The 21,647-nt window shown below is 40.3% G+C and overlaps 1 protein-coding gene across 3 annotated transcripts in view; it reads left to right on the forward strand.

The window, feature by feature from the left end:
- The window catches only part of DPP6 (dipeptidyl peptidase like 6), a 414,546-nt gene that overhangs the window by 338,095 nt on the left and 54,804 nt on the right, over window positions 1–21,647 (forward strand). The window lies entirely within an intron of this gene.

A 21,647-nucleotide genomic window follows, 5' to 3' on the forward strand; every position in this document is an offset into this window, starting at 1 on the left:
GTAGGTATCGATAAATAAATACTGCATCACTGACCCTAATATTTCTAAAAAATGGTGTATTAAAAGTTGTATAACACAGCTATTAGAGGTTTCTGATTGCATGTGAGTTCTGTTTCTCTGCTCCAAAGTCATTTACAGTAGCCTCGGGTTAGATACTGTATTTCAGATCTGTGTCCCCATTTTCTGATTATGCTGGCATTTTGAGTAACTAATTAGTAAACTAGGAATTTGAATATCACAGAATAGATTTTGAAGGACACCATGCTAATTTGAAGTCTGGAATAACTCTGTGGAAGCTCATAGTGGTGCTCCAGATCTTCATTCATACAGCACAACATGGGTTGTGCTATAATATTCCTGCTGTGTGTCCACTACCAGAGTTGCAAATATCTTAAATTGACGTTATTCCCAGGGAAAAACAAAAACAAACAGACAAACGAACAAAAGAGTGTGAATGTTACACAACACTCACAAATACTCTCGATTTTGAGAGCTTTGTGAGTTTTTGAGTCACTGATATGACTTTTTCCTCCATAAAGTCATATCAGTGGGTTGATATGATAAAACATGGAGAATGCATTTACGTGTTGAGGTTAACTGTGGAGAAATCAAAAATGCATCATTTCTGTATTGGCAGAATTGAGTTTGGTTGCTGAGACAAACATAGCAGTCTTCCAGGCTCTAGAATCCTGTAGAAGATTAAAAGAATTTGGGGTAATTTGCACAAAAACATTTTGCATAAATACTGGGGGGAAATATATCTGTTGGGGCATGTCGCCCAGGGACACTGTAGGAATCTCTGTCCCGGGAGGGTTTAAGAATGCGTTGGACACATTTCTGTCACAGGTTGTTGAGATAAAAGATCGCTATTTCAGTGCTGCGTGGGGATTAGAAGATGTCTTTGGGTTTCTTCCAGACCAACAATTATACAATTTTATGTCTAGTTTTGATGGATCTTTCTGATCTCTTTGCGGTTACACGTGTTGACTCCAAGATTACAGAGTCACTGTAAACACTTTTGGAACATCCCTTCAGATGGTACAAAATACCTTCATCTATACAAAGTAAGGTAAACACATAACCTCTGCTCGTACGACATCGGTGTAGTGAGTGGAGCTCTTTGTCACAGCACATCTACATTTGTCTCATTATTCCCCTGAAAGCCCCCTTCTTTCTCTGAGTGTCTCCATGATTTTTCTGTTTAAAAAACGTATCTTAAAGGAAAGAATCAAGCTTAGTATTTTTAAAGTGCTGCAATCACAAAGTGATTAAAGTGACAGAAAGAAGAACAGCCAAAATTGAAAGCTGCTGTAGAAATATTGTTGTTGAATAATTCCATCAATTTGACCTGTAAAGTAAATTTCTGTATCTTTTTCTTTGTTGCATTGATTCTTCTGTGGTTCAGCCTTGCTTATCAAAATTCAGGGGCCAGTGGAAAACCTACAGGCTGTTTAAGTAGTTATTCTCTTTGCCTCACTGATCTTTGGCCTGAATAAAGACTGCGTGCCAGAAAAAATAATAATAATAATAATAATGTATTCTGTCCAAATTAGAGCAAGTGAAAGCTACATGAAACGGATGAAAATTCTGCTGAGAAATGTGAGCCTTACTAGAGGTCTGACCTACCCAGTGTTGTATAAATATAGCAAAATCAAAAGAATATCAGAAATAATGACAGAAGTCAGCTCATATGTTCATAATTTGCACACATCAGGTTTCCTAATGGAAAAAAAAAAAATGTAATAAAGTGTGTTGAAAAAACTGCAACTTCAGCTCCTAACAGGAGCTGGAAACAGCCAGAGGTGGGAGCAGGTCTATGAGCTGAAGGGCAGAGGAGGCAACGACCCGTGAATACAAAGGGCGAGCTCCCGCTGAGGGCAGTCAGGAGCTGAGGAATGCCCCCGCAGAGCTGAACTCGGCTGTTTCCTCTGGCAGAACAGGCAGGAGGTTAAATCTTTGTATGTGAGAAGCAGCCTCCAGCACTGCTATCTGTGTTCAATGTTACGTGAGGAACGACAACCGAGATGCTAAGGTCCTGGTTCTGGGAAAACAGGATGGTTTTAGACGTGTGTCAAGATGCCAGCTCTCCACCAGGCAGACCTCGGTCACCTTTTGTACATGAGGATATGGGTGCTACAGGTCAAAATACAGTATATTTTTCAGATTGGAGTGAATAAGCTCCACGTTGATACCTACCAGCACGTGGAGATAACCATACCTGGATTTTTGCTCTGGATCAGGAAAACCAAAGAACAAGGGCAGATCTTTAAAGAGTCAGATTGGCATGCCAGAAGTTGCTGGAAGATAAAGCATCCAGGGGTTATATCACCCTCAACACGCTATTAGTTTATGTCACTATAAGTAACTACCATATGGCCTCACTCCTGCACCAGCTGTTTTCCAGCCTTCAGTGGATACAGGTCTACAGGGCAAACTATGCCATAGAGTAACCATAATTAGAAAAGTGGAGGAAATAGCATATCTTAAAGATCCTCTTAAAATTTAGATGAGGAAGTAGCAGAATGCAAGTGGCCAGCATTGGCTGCTGTGTGCCAGGCTGGGGACAGCAGCTGCCTGCAGACACCCTGCAGCTCTTGGTGCTGAAGCATCAGACCTTCAGCCAGCTTGCGCTACCATCTTGGCAAGCTATGATTGTATGCCAGATAATTCTGCTTAGACTCCTTCATTTTTTTTGGGGGGGGGGGATGACTGAAAACTTGTGTCCTATTTCCCAGTCATAAGAAGTTTTAAGACCATGAAGTTCTAGCCCATCAATCTATGCCAGAAAATTTTAGTTTACAGTTTAGAGTCACATTAAACAGCACAGCAACACAAAATGCTAAGAGCTCAATATGCTAATTCATTTATAATTATTTAAAATTCTGCTTATTAATAAGTTCCTTGGTTGTGGATTTTTTGAGATTTTAATGAGTGTGGAAGCACTCTGTAGTTCTAAAACTACATCAAGTGATCTGTGTTTTTATTCACAACATTATTTGTGAAGTAGCCAGGACATCTTGATGGTTGTGCCATCAAAGATTGCCATATGGATATAAGCTACACTACAGAAATATCTCCCGTTTTTTTTTTCCCCTGGTATTGATTACACAGCAAAGGTCAGCCACTGCAGTCTGTTGGGCAGAGTATTTGAACTCCAGCCCATTAAAAGAAAATTATTTCCCTTGATTTATGTAGGGAACAAATATGTCAGAAAAGTGGATGTAAAATTCACACATTACAATCTCATTTAGTATGTATAACACTCTGATGTACATTTTAGATTCCTTTAGATCCTTATCCTTTAAATAAGGAAAATTATATGATTACGCAGAAGTTGATACCTCTAACCAATGCACATGTTCCTTAAACTTCTCAGAATTTTACTCCAAGACTTTGCTTGTTTTTTGGGTTGTTTCAACTGAATTTCATAGCATTGTATTTTTGAATATAGACAACTAAGCTTTAAATCTATGATGTTTGGGCTTGGCAACAGAGAATCATACCTTCCTGCTGATACCTGCTAGTAGTTATACTCCAGTCTAAGAAGTATTAAGAATTCTCAAAAATGTAGAATAAAGGTTTACATCATATTTCAGGTCTAGATGCTCTCTGTATAATAATATTAAAATTATAAACAGATAAACATGATAAACAGATATTTTTTATTATTATTATTGTCTCAATAGTACAATCATTTAAAAAGAAGAACTACAAGATTATTTTTCACTGTGATTTACAAAGTTCTTGCCCAGAACATCTGTAAATTTCTCATGAATCTCATTTTTTTATGCATCTGTAATTCCCTTCCAGGCTGAATCTTTTACTGTTTTCTTCCTAACTATATATCCCTATTTTTTCTTTTTCTGGTTTATGCTTGAGGTATTACTTTTATGCTGGTTTTAAAACATTTGAGGGTTTTTTTGTTTGTTTTTTTGTGGTTTGTGGTGTTTGTTTTTTTTAAATTCTGTGGGGTAACAAAAGCAACAAAGACTGAAGGATAGAGGCTCTGTCTCAGAGGGAAAGAGTTAATACAGAAGGGCATGTGAACATGTGTTGGCAAAAAGAAGTAAGTCCAGAGTCGTCTTCAAAACTTCATTAGAGATCAGAGAAACAAGCAAGATTGCATTAGCTAAAAGAAAAACCCTTATATAGCAGGGTTTAATCTCTTTGGAAATGTTGCAGAGTTTATTTGAAAAATAAACCTAACAATACTCTATTAAATTTATAGAGGAAATGGAAAGCAGAAACTCGGAGGCCTGTAATTGGCACCTACAAATATAATCATTAGAGTGAGTAAGAAGTAATGAAGGAGGAAATCAGATGCAACTCACCTCCTTAGCCCTTCGCAGGAAGGTGGAAGTTACATTGCCACCGTGTGGCAATGCTACCGAAAGCTAGGAGCAGCTATCCGCGCAGTCAGGAGTGCTGTAAACAGTCACAAATCTGCATGATTTGCTGGAAAAATAAAGTATGCAAATAGCATCCTGATTAGAAAGGAGAAGTGATGTGAGATGAAATCGCATTTTGCTTTTGATTAGTGTGTGCCTTTGGTTCTTTGGTGGTGAGTGGTTTTGTGGTTTTTTTTTTTAACTTGAATTTTAATTCAAAACTCTAACTGTTGCATAAAAAAAAAAAAAAAAAGATCATTGGAAAAGTGTGAAGAGTGCAGAAATTTAAAAAAAAATCTCTTTTAAAATGAGGTCATTTATAAGCCTTTATGAGTACAAAAATCCATCATTATGTTGCATCTCTTCTTGAAATTGTCTCTAAAGTCCCTGCATGCATTTTGATTTTTCTCAATTTTTTATAATAATGCTCGGATACTTCCCGGTGCTATCATGTTTATAAATATGTGCTTTACTGTCTCAAAAAGAACTTTTTAGAACATTCTGTATAGAATTATATTATATATATGTGTATATATATATATATATAAAGGGAAGTCTTCCAGTTTTCCCTAAATCAGGATTTGGGATTCACAAAAGTGTGTCAGCTTGTTCTTTCCCCCTGCCCAACTTTAGATCATAATTCCTCCTGGCACGACAACTGATTGCTGTAGAAATTATTAGGATTCAAGGGCATGATTTCACAGCCTGAGTCGGATGAGCTTTGCACAATCCCCGCTTAGATCAGATTAGCGCTGGCCCCTGAGCTGGCACGCAGCCGAGGAGATCCGGGGGAGCCTCTCCAGCATCACCCTCCTGGAGCAGGGGCTGCCAGCCACCTCACTCTCTTTCCATCCATAGATGTCTGTCCCCAAAGGTGCTCCATGGCAAGGCTCATTTCTTATATTTCAGAGTCACAAAACACTTTCTCTCATCTCTAATGTGTTTAACATCACTTGCATGTGGTTGTGCAGGTTTAAGCTTCATGTTAACCACAGCGGTCGCCTTTGTAAGAACAGCTCTTTTAGCACCCTCACGCTTGTAGCTAAAATACAAGAGTAAGATAAAATGAGCATCACGGACGATGCTCATCTGTATCTCTTGGTACGTGTCTAATTACGACCTTCACAGAAGCAATTATTCTCTCTTGATCTTAATGCCTTTTACAATCATCAATTAATAAAACTTCCCATTATGTCCTGGTAGAACAAGAGTTATCATCTTTTAGACACAGGCAAACTGAGGCACAATTATTGACCTGGTTTTAGATGAGCCGAGAGAAATTAGGACACAAAACTGAGGTGAGAGTCTCACCTTGGCCCCCTAGATGCCAAAGAAAGGGCATGGCATAGCACAAAAACCCAGATCTGGCTGTTCTCTGCATGGTCCTGAGCTTGCCGCCAGCCCAGACTCCTAGCAGGTTCAGTGTCAGGGCATGAGGGATGCCTGGATGGGAGAAAGATGTGTCTGTGTGTGTCACCACACAGGAAGGTTGCACCAGTCTAAGTGACTTCAACAGGGGTAGGAGCCTTTCCAACCCATGGGGCACCCTATGAGCTGGAGGAAAAATGCCTGGTGTTCAAGATGCCCCAGCTCTGCTGCACTGTTATTTCTGTTTTGCACAGCGGAGGGGCTGACAGGCTCTCACCTGACTTGCAAATCCCCCCAAAAAATAGGAGCAAATCACTTCAGGCCTTCCCTGTCTACTGATATGACTCACAAGCATTTGCCTCCTACATTAGTTTTGCTTTTCCTCCAAGTTGAGTCATTGTCTTGTATTTGATTTAACAACAATAGAAGAAAAAAAAAGAAAGAAAAAAAGAGAGAAAAAAAAACTATCAGTTGCTACTGCATCAGACTAGATCAAAAGCAATTTTTTACAGGAGGCTTTCAAGATAGGCAGATTAAAGATTTGGGAAAATCGTAAGAAACAGAATGGAAGAAAAACAGCTCCTAAAAGCAAAACATTATGCTTTCATGCTATTGTGCTTTTAAAATTGAAGGCAACGGCCTGAAAACAGACAATGAAATAAATCCTACTTGATGGGAATTATCTGGAGATCGTTGTATTTATTGCATTTGTTTTGATTTTCCAGTCTCTGCCTCAGACTTTGCTCACAGAGATGACTTAAAAGATTCAATACCTCATTGTAAAAATTAAAGTTTGCTTGATTATTGAACTGACCTGTACTACCCTGGAGAATGTTATGTATTATTCTGGAGTATCACGAGCAGGCTCGAGACCTTGAGAACAGGACAGGAGGGAAAAGCTGTGTCCTGAATTGCTTCAGGTGCTGTAGCTGGGGCTGTGCTGCCTCGCGGAGGCATGGCACGAAGCTGCAGCACGGTTTTGCTGCAGGGTTTTCAGGGGTCTATAAATCCCCATGATTTAGTGCTTCTTGCCCAGACTGTATTATGAACGATGACGCCTTGGAGGAATTATTTTCCAGCCAAATGTAGGTATGTTAGAATCCTTTCCTGTTTCTCTGCTCTTTTATCTACTACTTGGCACACAGAGCAACTGTGGAGATCCCATCATCTATTGAGGAGGATAAAAAAACAGGTGGGATGGGAGGCTCAGGAGGCTCAAGGAGGTGGTGGAGTTGTTGTCCAGTGGGCAGTGCTCTGGGGAATTTCCCTGGGAATTTAGACAGGTCCAGCAGTGAGGCTGCGGCTCTGGCTCATGGGCACCACTGATAAGCACCAGACCTGGAGCAGCTGTGGGAGAAGTTGGCATCCTTCTGCTTGCACTCCTTGAATGGCAAAGTGTTGAGACAAACAAGGGGTTTACTTCTGCCCAGTCATAGGCTCATGGTTCTTTTAAAAGGCCCTTTCTTGGCAGTGCTGAACTCAACTAAAACATTGTGTTATTTGAGTAAGAACTCCACAAGTATGGGATACCTCTTGTTTAAGAGCCTACCTCTGAATTTTAGCCACCTGATTTTGACCTTGTTGATTTGAACTGCATGCTTGCCTGGCAAATAGTGAACCACGGAGGTCTGGAATGTGTCAGAAATGCTTTTCAGTTTCAGTGCTTTTGTGAGCTTTAAAATGACGCAGGGAAGAATAATAATCCCAAAAAGGAGAAAAGATAACTTTCAGGGGGTTGTTCTGGCTCCCTCAGCAGAGAGCCTGTGGTGCCAGATGAGAGGTGGGAGTCGCAAGACAGAAAGGCAGACATAATAACAACTTTCTGCTAGTGTGAGCTGCCATTTGGAAGCGTTGTAGTACAGGATCTATCCATTACAGAGGCCCAAGATTCTCTTTAATGAGGAGATCATGCAGCACAACACTTCAGAATGACACCTCAGCCTGAAGGGAAGTTTCAGGAAGAGTGGAGAGTGAGTGGGATGGAAGAAAACATACCTCCAGTCTCCAACTTGGAGAATGCTTCTGAGCCTGCAGGGCAGCTAGACAAAAGGGGGGAGGTGGTAAGCAGCAAATTGTTAGTGAGGACTCAAGGAGTACCACCAGGTTGTATTTCAACACTGAGTCTTCAAAAGGGCTGCTGCAGATCCCAGCTGGGCCCCAGCCCTGGCCCAGCTCCTTTCCCTGGCAGAGGACAGTGACAACGTGATGGATGATGCTGCTCAGAGCACAAGTGCTACCCCTTAGGGTTAAAACAGCCAGCCAGCCAGCCAGCCAACCAACCAGCCAACCAACCAACCAACCTTTCTATTTCTGTCCCAAAACTGATGTTCTGAATGAGCTATTTGCTTGGACAGTATAGAAATTACAAACGCAAGTTCACCAAGTGCTTGGTAGTAAACAGCAGATCACAAAGTGTTCAACCTTGGTTCCAGCAAAGTAACATCTGTGGGCATCCAGAGATTGTTCCTGACCACCTCAGTACTTTCTTTGATCTGGACTTCTCCTCTAGAGAAAGTATGCACTTGAAAGCACAACAGAGATACGATTTGTAGGAGAAACTAGCCCTTTGCCTACAACACAGCATCTTAAACAAGAAGATCAAGAGTCACTTCTGTTCAAGTTCACCTCATTTTAAGTTTGTAGTTCACTTAGTGGAATAAGTGTGCTCTTTGCTGACCACTTGAAAATGGAAAGAAAGTACAAAAGAGTTATTTGGCTGCACAATTTTCCTGAGTAAATGTATATTTTTGGTTTGAAGTGGAAAATAATAAATCATGTAGTGCTTTCACAGGTATAAAGGAAGTGGACTTGGCTCCTTCAAACACATAAATACTTGGTGGAAAAGCATAGCACTGTTACATTTCTTCCTATTACAATGAAAACCAAGAAATGGATCATTAGTATATATTACTGGATACATTATTTACACCACCTATGGACTTAAAATTGCTCTAAGCCAGTTCTCTGAGTACACAAGGCACAGAGAGATAATTTACAGGCAATTAGTCAAGAAGATGGTTGTGTTCATAGTGGTATATCATGGTTCCTTTGCCAGTTGGGGAATGTAGATGTGCAGATCAGAAACCAAACTTCCTGTTAGCATTTGTCAATGAAATGCTTTTCAAATTGAAAAATAATAAAGATCCTTTCCATGAAGTAACCATGCTTCAAGTATTTTCATATACTGGTGGAGTCCTGCTAAGCCTGATGAAGATGAGACCTCACCACTGATGTGCCCAAAACATCACTGAAATTTATGGCCACTGACTGAAGCACATGAAGGGAAGGACAGAGAGAGATCACTCTGAAGATGCCCGAAGAGTACAACACAGCACCCCTCTGTGATGGATGTTCCCCAAAACTGGTCTCTGCCCCCATGGGAGTGGGGCAGGATACTCACCTCGGGGGAAAATGTAGCTGGAAGCCATCGGTGGGAAATGGATGTTCAGCCAGCCCCAAGCTGCTCTGTCTTCCAGGGAAAAATTACTGTGAGAAGATGAAAGACATCCACGGAAGCCTCAGAAAGAAGAGGACAGTATATATTAAAAGTGCCATCTGTGAGGGTAACCCACATCCAAATATGCCAGGAATAACATGATTTAGAAAATAACTTTAGAAGAACAAGGAGTACAATTCAGCAATTCTGGTCCTGTTCAGCAAGGGCAATTGTATTTTCTTTGCAGTTTCTTTGCAATTGGATAATGTTTGCCATTCAAACATTTTGAGGCATTTCAGGGTGGGTATTTTATAGGCTGGCAGTGAGAAAGCACCTGCTAAGCTGCTGCCTTCCTGAGGACCCTTAGGACCTCCTATGGCCTTGTTGTGCCTGGCGCTAAGCAAAAACCCCATGAAAACAGCCCCATCCATGAATACGTGCAGGGAGTAATGAGATACCAGTCAGCCATGATCTCAACACAGCAGCACTGCTAACGTTGTGGATGGCACAGGAAAAATCATACCAGCAAAGGTGTTGCTATAATGAGGCTTTTCTATGTGGGAATTGTCCTTGATACTAAAACAGCAAGTGTTTAAAGGTAAAGGAGGCTACAAAGGGCCTTGGAAATGAAGATTAGTCTACACTAGATATAATGAGCTTTTAGGTAGATAAAAATGGAGCCATCTACCCTGCCAATAAATGTAGCAGATAAAAAGGGGAAATTGAAAGGTTCTTTTTGGTTTTGTTTTTGTTTTCCAAAGCCACCCTTAATCAGCAAAAAACAGCAGACAAAATTATCTTTGGTAGATGGGGATTTGTGGGGTATGGGTTGCATTTATTATCTGGTAGGTTATAAGCTTTATTATAATTTCCGGTATTTGCCTGCTACATCCAAAGGAACAATATGAGCTGGATCTAATGCATGTCATTTATAACTCTGTGCATGTCATTTATATGGTAATGGGGGAGTTTCCCCTCATCCCAAGTGATTTCTTCAAAATTCTACATGCTGGCTCTCACTGTACTTAGATGACTCCAGTGTAAATTAAAATGCACATTCATGATCTTTGAACAAAGCGGGCAAGGATAATTAGTAATTTGATACTGTTCTGTACAAAGCAGTTCAAAGTAATACTTATAATTTGCAGCTAATTAATCATTTTTTCCTTAAAATTCTTAATTGCCTTTCTATGATATTCGGTTTTAATAATTTTTTTTTCTATCAGTTTTGGATCCAATTATGCAGGCAATTTCTTCATGCTGTTGCTGTTCTTATGCATGACACTGTCTGTGTTTATATGTATATTTCTCTATGCATTTTGATCTATTTTTCTCAGAAATTTTACATTCTAGTTTATGGATGGGCTTAGTCACCTGAAATTAAAAAAGTTAAAATGATGAATTCAGTGTGTAACTATGAGAAGCAAGATACAACAGGGAATAGAAAAATTCAAATCAATACAACAAAATAAAAAATATCTAAACCTCCGGAATTGCATTGCTAGTATAAATAGTTAACCTCATCTGGTATTTAATTCACTATCCAATTAAAATTCTCATTAGGAGACTCTAATTATTGTAGCTTTAAAGGAAAACCAGCAGTCATTAGAGATACAAACTTTGGACTTTTTAATGAAATTAATTTGTTCATAAATTTAAAAATAAAAATGCTGTTGAATAGTGAAACCTATGTTGGCATAGTGCCTATAAGGGGAAATGTGGCAAAGCTCCTTTAAAAACATCATGAATGTGTTAAACGTTACGCACAAAAAATCAACTGGATTTTGATTCTTTATCTCCACTGGAAAATTGGAAAAAGGTCATTCAGCCTTTGTCATTGACTGTCCAGCCCAGCGATGAGAGGAGCTGGAGATCTCTTCCCATTGGGCTGCCCCATATGCTGGAGTTAATAAAGGGGTCCTATATATTTTTTGGCTAACTTCTACAAAAGTATCTCGTAGGCTTGCTGTAGACTTTGTTCAGCTATGCAACCATGGTGACTGCACAAGATGGGTGGCTCTTGGTCCACAGAGCTCCTACTTGAAGCTGCAATGTGTCAGCCCTTGAAAGCCTTTATAACCTCTGCGCTTGGCAGATGTGAAGGGAAACACAACAACTTTCTTTCCACCTCTTCCACCTCATTAGAAGAGAAGGTGTTTCCCTAACCTGTCTTTCCTCGTCTGGGCATGTGCTCACTGTCTTAATATAAAAAGCTGTCAAGTGGTCACTGCAGGAATGTGCTTTGCTGCAGACTGATTTACGTTCTACCAGAATTTCCCTATCAGGCATTCTGCATACAGAGGACATTGGGTTTTATTTACCATCGACTTACTGAAGTAAGTTTCTGGGCTGAAGATGTTGATGAGAGTGACACAGGCTCAGTGCTCTTTCCCTGGGCTATACCTGGAGCAGGGTACCATGACACTTTCCCTCTCGTAGTAGAGCAGCTGGGAACATCACCTGTCCCCAAAGCAGCTGTAACCAACTTCTGGGTGTTAGTTGGGCTTAATCTTAGGTCTGCAGCTCCCTGGAGAGAAATGGACTAATTCTGAGAAGTCCAAGGAAGGCCATCATGCAAGCTTTTGTTGATAGGGTTACAATAACTACATGGTAGTCTGCAGCTCAGAAATATTGGGAAAAAAAAAAAAGTTGTTTTTCCTCATAATAGAGATAAAAGAGGTTTCAATGGGTTGACATTATCATGCAGATATATTTGTCTTTTCTATTTGCTTACCTCAATCGATAGCAGAGGTCCCCTAAGACTTGCATGCAAGAGGAAGAAAACGTATAGCAAGAGCATGGAGTGATTTTGTTAACGTTTTTTCCTTAACTAGAAGGGGTTCACACTGTTTCTTACGATGCCTACACCTCCTTCTATTTCCTTTTTCTTTTTCTTTAGCATTTTTACTGCTTGTTACGTGTCCAACACCATCGTGCAGCAGTGCATCCAAATGATTTCTAATTTTCACAGCATCATGAGAGGCCAGATTTGTTGGTGGGACTGGGATGTTCCCAAGAAAGATTTTGGAGATGGGGATTGTATGGGCCTGGAGAGCCCATGCTGTCAGGATTCCCTGCATATGCAGATTGGATTCAGCCAGAAACCAACCAATATTGGCCCTCATAGAGCCAGCATAACCAGATAGTTTCACTGATTTTAGAACTACTCATCTTTTCTGGAGTTCCTATTATATTACTATTGGATGTGACTACACACATTGTTGTTAGCAAGGAAGAATATAAGTAAGCACTTTGTTCATATACAAGTGTGTATCAATTATTTTATATGATTTTGTGACTTGTTTTGATACAATTTGTGCATAGTAACTGGAAAGGGTTTATCAGATCCGGTTCTCACTCTTTCTTGAAGAGTACTTTTTAGTGTTTTCTGCTTGCACATACAAATACCACTACTCAAAAACACAGTCAAACCACACTGATCCATCAGTGGTATAATGTTATTATATGCCATTGCCTTCATTAATAATAAGTTTCTGTTATTTAATAAGAGTATGGTGTTTTGTTTTGTTTTGTTTTCTGAAATATTGCTATAAGCTAATTCTGCTTCTGTTTTTATCCTGCGCTCATTTTGATTATTCCTGGGTAATTCTATTGATCTCAGTAGTTCCTCTAATTATACAGCACTGTAAAATTGGATTCATCCTCTGAGTCATTATTCAGCTAAATCTCCCAGTTAGCCAGACCCTGAATCACTGCTGAGGTTGAAGCCTCTGGGGATTTTTGCCATAGCAGGGCAATATAAACTCTGAGTGGGTTTTTAATGGCTGTTCAATGTCTGTAGCAGTTTACACTGGATAAGGAGTTTGGAGCTCAGCTAAGTTCAGTTAATGTGCTACAGTTCCCATTTTATAATGTAGAACCTTATTTTGTAATATTAACAGGTTTATTAGCCCTCACGTAGGTGACTAGCAGAGTGAATAAATCATGCGAGGAATTCACGTGAAAGACAGCTTGCACAGGTACTGAAAGAAGTACATGGGGCTGAGGATCAAGTTCTTTAATAGCAATGTCAGGCTGTTCAGTCTTCTTATCTCTCATATTTCTTTATGAAACATTAAAAGAGATTGCTTTGGGGCACTTGTGTTCTTGAACTATTGCAATCCTCTAATGAATTTTTGATAGTCAAATTCAGAGGGTTTTGTGATCACTAACTTTCTTGATACGTCTGTAGCTATTGAAATTGATCCCTTGTGTCAAAGTTGGCTGTCCATCTTCTTGCTGTCATAAAACCCACAGATTAGCTGGGAAGAATCTGTAACTTTTAATTTAAAGGAAAGGTGCGGTGGAAGCTGCTTGAGCAGGTTTGAATAGAGTAATATTCAGCATATAATGAAAGCCTTGATTTGTCTCACTGCATTGCACAGATAAGCAAATTGTATTTCCAGCCATAGCAACCTGTTAAGTGGCAGGAAGAAGAAAAAAAAAAAAGGGGGGGGGCTTGACTATAAGGAGCCTGACTACGTCCAGTCAATTGGGCAACATGAATTCTGTCTCGTTGAAGTCCTTACCCACTGAGGAGGTAAGAGACCTTGCAACGACCATTTACCCACAGCAACGAGTGCAGTGCAAATTGCTCAAGACTTTTGCCAGCTAAAGTTACTGTAGATTTAGTGCCTCCAGCACTAACAGGCTTCCATGGAGAGCTGACAACAGGCTGTGGGTTTATGCTTACGGCAGGTAATGGAAAAATACATTATTATGCATTAGTGACATACTGCAGTCTGCCACTGCGGACATGTTTTCTAGATGCATTTGCTCTTTGGAGTGAATGTTAGAAATAGGAATATCTGACTATGTGATCTCTAAGTAATATTTCTACTTTCATAATTCCGTCCCCATTTTCATTATCTTCAGGCATCCTGACAGATTACAGACTTGCCTGTTTTGATGAAATGTCTGCATGCTGGTCTAGCCAGAATGGTTCAAGAGGGTTTTGCTGTGGCTGCGACTGACTCACACCAGGGAAGGAGGAAACATGCTAATTGTTAAGAGCTATTGTAAGCATAAACCTTGGATCCTTTTGAAAGCAAACAGCAAAGGATTGCTAATGATGGTGCACAGGAGAGAAAAAGCCAGAAGCATAAAGAAGGAAAAGTTATGAAAATAAAAGGGGGACGTGGAGACAAGTCGGTGTTGTTCTGCTGTGGTGTATATCTCCCTTTATGTCTTGCAGTGCTTGCTGCAAAACTGGCTCCAAAACATTCATGTGCCTTCAGGATGGTATGGTAGTGTGTATGGAGTGTGGTCACCTTGCCTGCCTAGAGGGTCTGGAGTGGGGAGCAGACCTCTCAAGGCACTTGTGTGCATCTATTTTTTGTGTGTGCGTGTGTGTGTGTTTTTTTGTTTGTTTTTTCAGCAAATCTATTTGTATGAATGACATGGACTTCAAATATTCATGATTTCTTAGTTATTACAACCTGACCTTCTGCATGCACTCTGCTGAATGCAAAGAGCTTCAGAGAAGTACCTGAGGTCAGAATCAGGGCTGTAAGAGATGCTGTCAGTGTTTTGAAGCCCCCAGGCTCTCAGCAGCAAAGAAGGTCTGGCAACTACTTATCAATAACCTTGTAAACATCACCCCAGTGCCCTGACTCACACAGGAACTACAGGATCCTTTGGTGAAAGGAACACAACAAATTAGAAGAATCAGCGGACCAGGAAAAACAACAACAACAAAACATTAAACAAGCAGTTTTGATGTGGTTGAGATGCCCTCCTGAAGTGTCTTCAGTGCTGCTCCTTGTCCTAAAGCCTGTCCTCAAAGAAACCATGGTGGGAACTGCAGATAGTTGGGACTGTGGATAAGGAGCCTGGATTTGAGTGGTCAGAAATTGGGCAACATCTGAGCACACGGAGGCAGAAAGCAGAGGATGAGCCCTCGCCCACTGCAGGTGGAGATGAGCTGCTCCTTCTTCCCAAGGGCACAGCTGAAGGCCCTGCATGTCCTCTGGCTTCCTTCCTGCTTTCTCAGACCAGGAAGGACGACACTTGCTGCATGCCCCGTCCACAGCACTGCGAGTCCTTGAGACCAGACGGCATCCCACGTCAGGCTGCATAACTGATTAGTAACATGGCCAGTTTGGGAGCTAAGATGGCAAATAAACCCCTCTTCTGCCTGTCCCTTCTCAACCAGGAGGAGACCAGAGGAAAAGCTAACATCTCACCAGAGCGTTCTGCGAGGAACACAGGGCTGCAAGGCTGCGCGAGCAGAAAACAACATGTGTTCAAGCAATTAAGCTGCATGACTAAGGGGAAATTAATGACACTTGCAGCCCACACCTTCCCCGTGCTTGAGGAGATGCAAATCTGGCTGGGCTCCTTTCCCCGAGATGGGGGGCTGCCATGTTCCCGCAGCTGCTGAACACATGGGAGCACCTCGACTGTGTGATGCTGCTGCCATCGGGTGGTGACATTTTGGGATCAAGGATTTTATGTTAAAATGTGTTCTTTAAAGCATGTCTTCAAATCCCACAGAGGAAATTAATAGTTTATCTTTACATAAGCCCATTGCCTGTCACAGCAGAGGAGGCTGTGTGTTTTGGGAAGGAATAAGGAGTCATTGGGATGAGCACGGCACTCAGTTTTCCTTAAGGATCTCTTTGATGATGACACGAATACCTTGAGAATATTTGTTGCCTGCATACAGGAACCATGAGATTGGGTTGAAACTGGATTTTGGAGTGTTATTTCTTCTCCTTTTTTATTTTTTTATTTTTATTTTTTATTTGTAACCTCCACCTCTTTCCAAAAGGGCATAGAGCTGTTTAGTGATCCTGAAAAAATGACTTTTTTTCATCTGACTCAATTACACAACTCTAAAACAGTATTAATCCCACTGAAATCGATAGTGCTGCAGGGCTATTGCTGACATCAGCATAAAATATCGCCAACACAGGAAAATGTAGATTGGATATAAAACAGTAATATAAAAAAGAATAATACAAAACAAGTAATATAAAACAGAATTTTATTCTATTTGAGTACACATAACTACTTTTACACCCATTTTATACACATTAAAGTGACTTAATGGAAGACATTGTAGAGCTGCACTACAGCAACTGAGAGAAAATTTGGTTTGCATATGTGCAAAAGATGACATGGTGGTCTTCTGAAGCTACCCCTGAAGCACAAGTCAGGGAAGGACAATACAAACTTTCCATAACTAGGTAAAAATACCTGCTTTCAAACTACAAAATAGTAATCGATTTGGACGCATGGTTGGTGGTTTGAGATGATCTAATAATTGATTTTAAAACAAATGGCAGCTGTCAAATAGGCATGTGTATTTATGTGATGTTTCTCTGAGAACCCTTGGGGTTTCGCAATCTCAGAAGTCTTTGTTTCCTCCGTTCCTACACCCCCTTTTGGTTCTCTGATCTTTCTTCCTCTTATCTTCTTTTGATGCTTCCTACTGTTTTCTTTTCTAATGTAAGCCTTGGCCTTTGTGCTAGGCTTTAATTTCATTTTGTTTAAGATTCTTTTTCATTAACAGTTTTAATAAAACAGTAAAATGCCTTCAGCACACCAAATCCTAAATGATCTGAGCATCATCTACTATACATTGCACAAACAAAACTACTGATTCTGCTCCCTGGAATCACTGTGCTTTGCCACATCAGCAATAAATAACATACAAATTGGAAGTTCCCTCTGACAGACTAAATCTTATGTAGTTCTTTATGTAAAAGTTAAAGTACTATGAAATTAATGGATCTATTAACAGCCAGCTAGATGTGCTTAAATGTGTGTGTATCTGTGTGTACATCTACTCAGAGGAGAATCAAACTGTATTCTGTCTTTGTTGTCTTCTGTGGGCACAACATTAGGAATATTGTTTTGATTTCCTACTGAAGAAAAAGGTTTAATGTCTGGAGCAAGAAAATAATTCTAATTGTATGAAAGTAATTGATTTATTTAATAAGTAAAGCCTCTTTGTGTCTCTACGCACTATACCCTTTTTTGACCTTTAGAGATGCAGAAAGCTTCTATTTCCTAGATGCAGTTAAGAAAAGCCTTTCTGCTTAGTCTCCAAGGACACCTCCTCAACGGTTACTTTTCTGAAGTTAATGATACTGCAATTGTTCACTGCAGCTCATCGGTGTAACACAAGGGGCTTTGCCAAAAGTGGACACACCATTCAGATTACGGAGTTCGCTTGTTTGTCTGCAGCACTGATCTATGGGAAAGCCATTTTTCTCTTTGAAGAGAAAAGGTTACTTTCTTTGTATTCACTATAACATTTTTTCCTGGCCATTCTTACTGGAAGATGTGAGCAGCCAAAGACTGAAAAGGCCTTAGGACCAGTCTTACACTGACTTGCTCCCTCCTGTAAAAAAGCTTTCTATGGCACTGCTCGTGCGGATGAATGTGCACGCTTACTGCCACGCTTCCCAGGGGAGCTGGATGTGTGGACGTGTGTGTATGGGCACATCCAGAAGATGGCTGTGGAGTGACATGCTTAGGTGAGGTCCTGCCTCACAGAAAGCAGAAGCAGGTGGGCAGCCAAAGGAGCGTGCTTGATCAAAGTGGTGTCTTCAGCTGGTTTTGTCTTGCATGGAAATTGGACTATTGATGCTTGTGATATGCATAGCCTCAGTGGGTGAATTATACAGATAATAAACTCAGACTCTGTTGACTATGACAACAGAAAAAAAAAGAAAAAAAAACACACTTTAGAATTATTCCTTTTTTTTTTCTCCATTTTTTCTCCTGATGCTGCATTTATTCTTTTTTTTTTTTTTTTTTTTGGAAGTGACAGAAAGGAGTTGCAACAGCAACTGTCAGAGGACTGGGCTAGCCAAGCCCAGTCTCCTTGTGCAAGTCTCTGTTCTATTTAACTCACAGTTGGAAATTGCAAGTCATTCATAATGACTTTGTAAATTGTAAAAAAAAAAAAAAAAAAAAAAACTAAGTTGCTGATGGATTTCCCATTTAGCCATTCATGAAGGCTTCATCCTTTCATTGACAGCAAGCAAGAACTTGGCCACCTTCAGCAGAATCACAAGTATGACTCAGGACTGGCAGAGGCTGTGGAAATAGTTAGATTTTTAGAAACTTGTGAAGAAATGCATTTCTTGCCCCTCATGGCCGCAATGCTTCTGTGCACTTATTAACAAGATGGAGCTCAGCTGGTTGAGAACTCTGCATAAGCCTGGGAAGCAGATTTATCACAGAAATGTCTGTAGAGATAGCTCAATGGCAGATTATGTTATACAACATTAAAACCACCTGCACAGATTTCCAAATGTCGTTCACACAACAGGTTTTACCCAGAATCTGGTGATTGCCACTGAGGTTGCAGAAGATAAAGCCCTGATGCTCTTGTCTCCTCTTCTTTAAGAAACTGGTTGCCTAAAGTAACATACAAGTCTCCGATTTCATTGCTCTTGCAAGTACCGCTGGCATAAATTCAAGCTTGAAAGAAGCAGACAGACACTTCCTTTCCTTTTACGTGCATGCTGGGTTAGTTTTGGCTGAGACACCTGCTAGAAATATCCATCCAACTGCTGCGCAGTCCATCCAGGGCTTGCCCATAAGGTACCATTGCTAAGTGCTACATCCGAACCCAATTTCATCACGTCTTGTTACTTGCCAGCCAAGAAGCACAGCGAGGGACTGCTGCTCTCTGCTTTCTGGCGATGAGGAGGGAAGCATCTATCAGGAAATATGTTCTTCTGAGGAGATGGCATTCCTGACACGGGCAGCCCGACCCACTCTAGATGCTCTTCAGGTCCCTGCACCAAAGACTAGCAGCTACGTAATGCAACCTTTAATCCAGCTCTAACAAGATTCCTCTATTCACATCTCTGCTGTTGCCTCCATATTTTTTTTTCATCTTTCTCATCCAGCGATATTAAAGTCTTGAAAAGGGATATATACCCACCTGTCACTGAATAGACTCTAGCCCGGGACTTCAAATGCTCATCCTGAGGTCTGTTATCTCAGGAAACCCTTTGTTTCACACACCTTTGAAATGGCCATTTGGTTGAGTCTTATTCAGCTGGAACAGGGGTTAAAATACACATCCTGTAATGCTCAGTAAGCATAAGCTATTGCTGGGATCCCATGTGAAGGCCATTTCTAAAGCAGTTTTGATTTCTACCTGAACCAGTCAGTTAGTGCATGCCTTGCTAGGAGAAAACAAAGGATTGACCTCACAAAGGATTGACCTGTGGCACTTTATTATCCAAGGCTTGCCTACTTGGACTGCCACCTTCCTCAGCCGCAGACAGAAATGCCCCACGTCAAGCTGTCCCATCCTGTTCCTGTGTTTCACTGGATTACCAGCTGGCTAATATTTGTCTCCCACCAAGGATTCACGACTTATAACCAAGGTCATCGCGCTGTTTCAGAACGGTTCGATGTTGAATGGGGTAACATAGAATAAGCACTGACTTGCTTCAGGAGCTGTGCTTGAACCTGGACAGGCAAAGAGGTGGAAAAAAAGGAGCAAAGAGCAACCGGCAGCTGGTTGAGGAATCTCCACACCTCAAATCATTCCTACATCATGTAGCACCTAGCGACTGCAAGCTTTAAAGAAGAGAGCAAGAGTTTTGTTCAATATATCCTCTTAGCTAGGAGGTTGTGAGGTATATGTGGAGGGGGATGTTTAATGAGAACCTGGTTTCTTACAGATGTGAAGTGGGATCTGAAGTGACAGAGAAAGACCCTGGGGTCTTTCTGATTTTCTGATTGTGCGGTAAATACAAGCACAAAGAATAAAGTGTCCCCAAAAATAAATTGTCTGCAAATTATGTTCTGCTTTCAGCTGAAACTTTCTGACACAATTGTATTTCAGAAGAATGCTTACTGGTTTGCTAAAGCTAACTGATCTCTCTAATAATGGCAAGGTCCTGGCTTTCTTTCAAAGCAAAGGTTCACACTATTAAATCTCATTAACAGAGGACTACAAAACCTGCGCTAAAACCTTTCTTGGCATGTGACCTTCAGCAGACCTGCTTCATTAAGCCTGAGATCCCTGAGAAAATGTTTGCTGAATAAAGTCATTCTTAATTAATGTTAAAATGTCAAGAATTCATCTGCCACCCATTTTTACCTTTTCCGTTATACTTTTAATTATGACCTTAATCAGGTAGCAACATAAAAGTCAAGAACAGCATCTTTTAAATGTACACACAACAGGCAGGACAATGCAGCAAAAGAAATCTACCAGAGAGATACTTTCCCATGTGGTATTTGCAACTTCCTAGACATCCTTCTGAACCCTCATTTAGATGTTGCCACTAAGTACTGATTAATTAATTAATTAATTGTAGAAAGCATAAGTATTGATGGTGATTTTCCCTTGCACCTTTCCTAGTGTTACCTTGAATGCTATCTCAAACCCAATGTAAGTCTGGAGTAACAAAGATTACTCCATTTGATCTATGACAAATCTCATTGTCTATCTATTCTCCAAGGAGATCCATCCAAGATTTTATATTAAAAATAATAATAAAATAAAATGAAGTAAAATTAAATTAAGTTAAATTCAATTAAATTAAAATGCAATAAAATATCTTTGGTGAATTTCTGCTCTTCAGACCAGATGGGCATTTTGGTTGGACCAAGAAGTTATCATGGAGTGGTATGAAAACACGGTGGGTCCAAACTCTGAAAATCCTCATTCATTTCTCCAATGACCAGTGATGATAACAAAAGTTGGAGCTGCCCGGACCTGTACAGTTGGATGTCAGTGGTGAAAGCTCAGAAACACTCTGCAGCCTCTTTTAATTCTTATTTTCACATTAAAGTAACGGCACCTGTCTTCCTGCCCATCAATCTGTACAGCATATGCAAGCCCTTCTGCTCTGGTTTAAATAGGAATGACTCATATGATATTAAGCCTCTTAATGAAAATGGATTACATTATTGCCTTTTGCAAAATAGGAGGTTTAAAAAGCCAAGTTAGTGTCTTCCAAATGTCAGTAACTGGAGACACTTTGGACAAAGAGTGAATTTTATAGCTTTTCTGAATATCTATAAGCTGGTCATCTTTGCAATGAAGCATATTAAATGATAAGAGAAAGTATTAGAAATTAAAAGTCCTTTGAATTTATATTAAATGAGAATTAGGTTCTGCCAGACTTCAAAATTGCTTCTTATGATTGCAAACTTGTTTTCCACTTACATACTTGAACTCTGACATGTTTGTATTGTCATCTTTCCAAGTACTTTGTCAACACCAACCACACCTCTGACCCTGGCTACTTATGGAATATTGCATTGCAAAAATGATTTTTAAATGAAATAGGGATAAAATTCAATACGGCAACCAGGCCACAGACTCTAAGGAAAAGTGTTACAAAGTTCCAACATGGCATAATTTATAGAAAATTGGTATTTTTGTTTATTTCCAACTGGCAACTTCAATTTCATCTGAAGCACTTGTACCTATGTATAAAGGCTGGTTGAATCCATTGATATGTGTC

Source organism: Anser brachyrhynchus, assembly GCF_964034855.1.
Source record: "Anser brachyrhynchus genome assembly, chromosome: 2".
NCBI lineage: Eukaryota > Metazoa > Chordata > Aves > Anseriformes > Anatidae > Anser > Anser brachyrhynchus.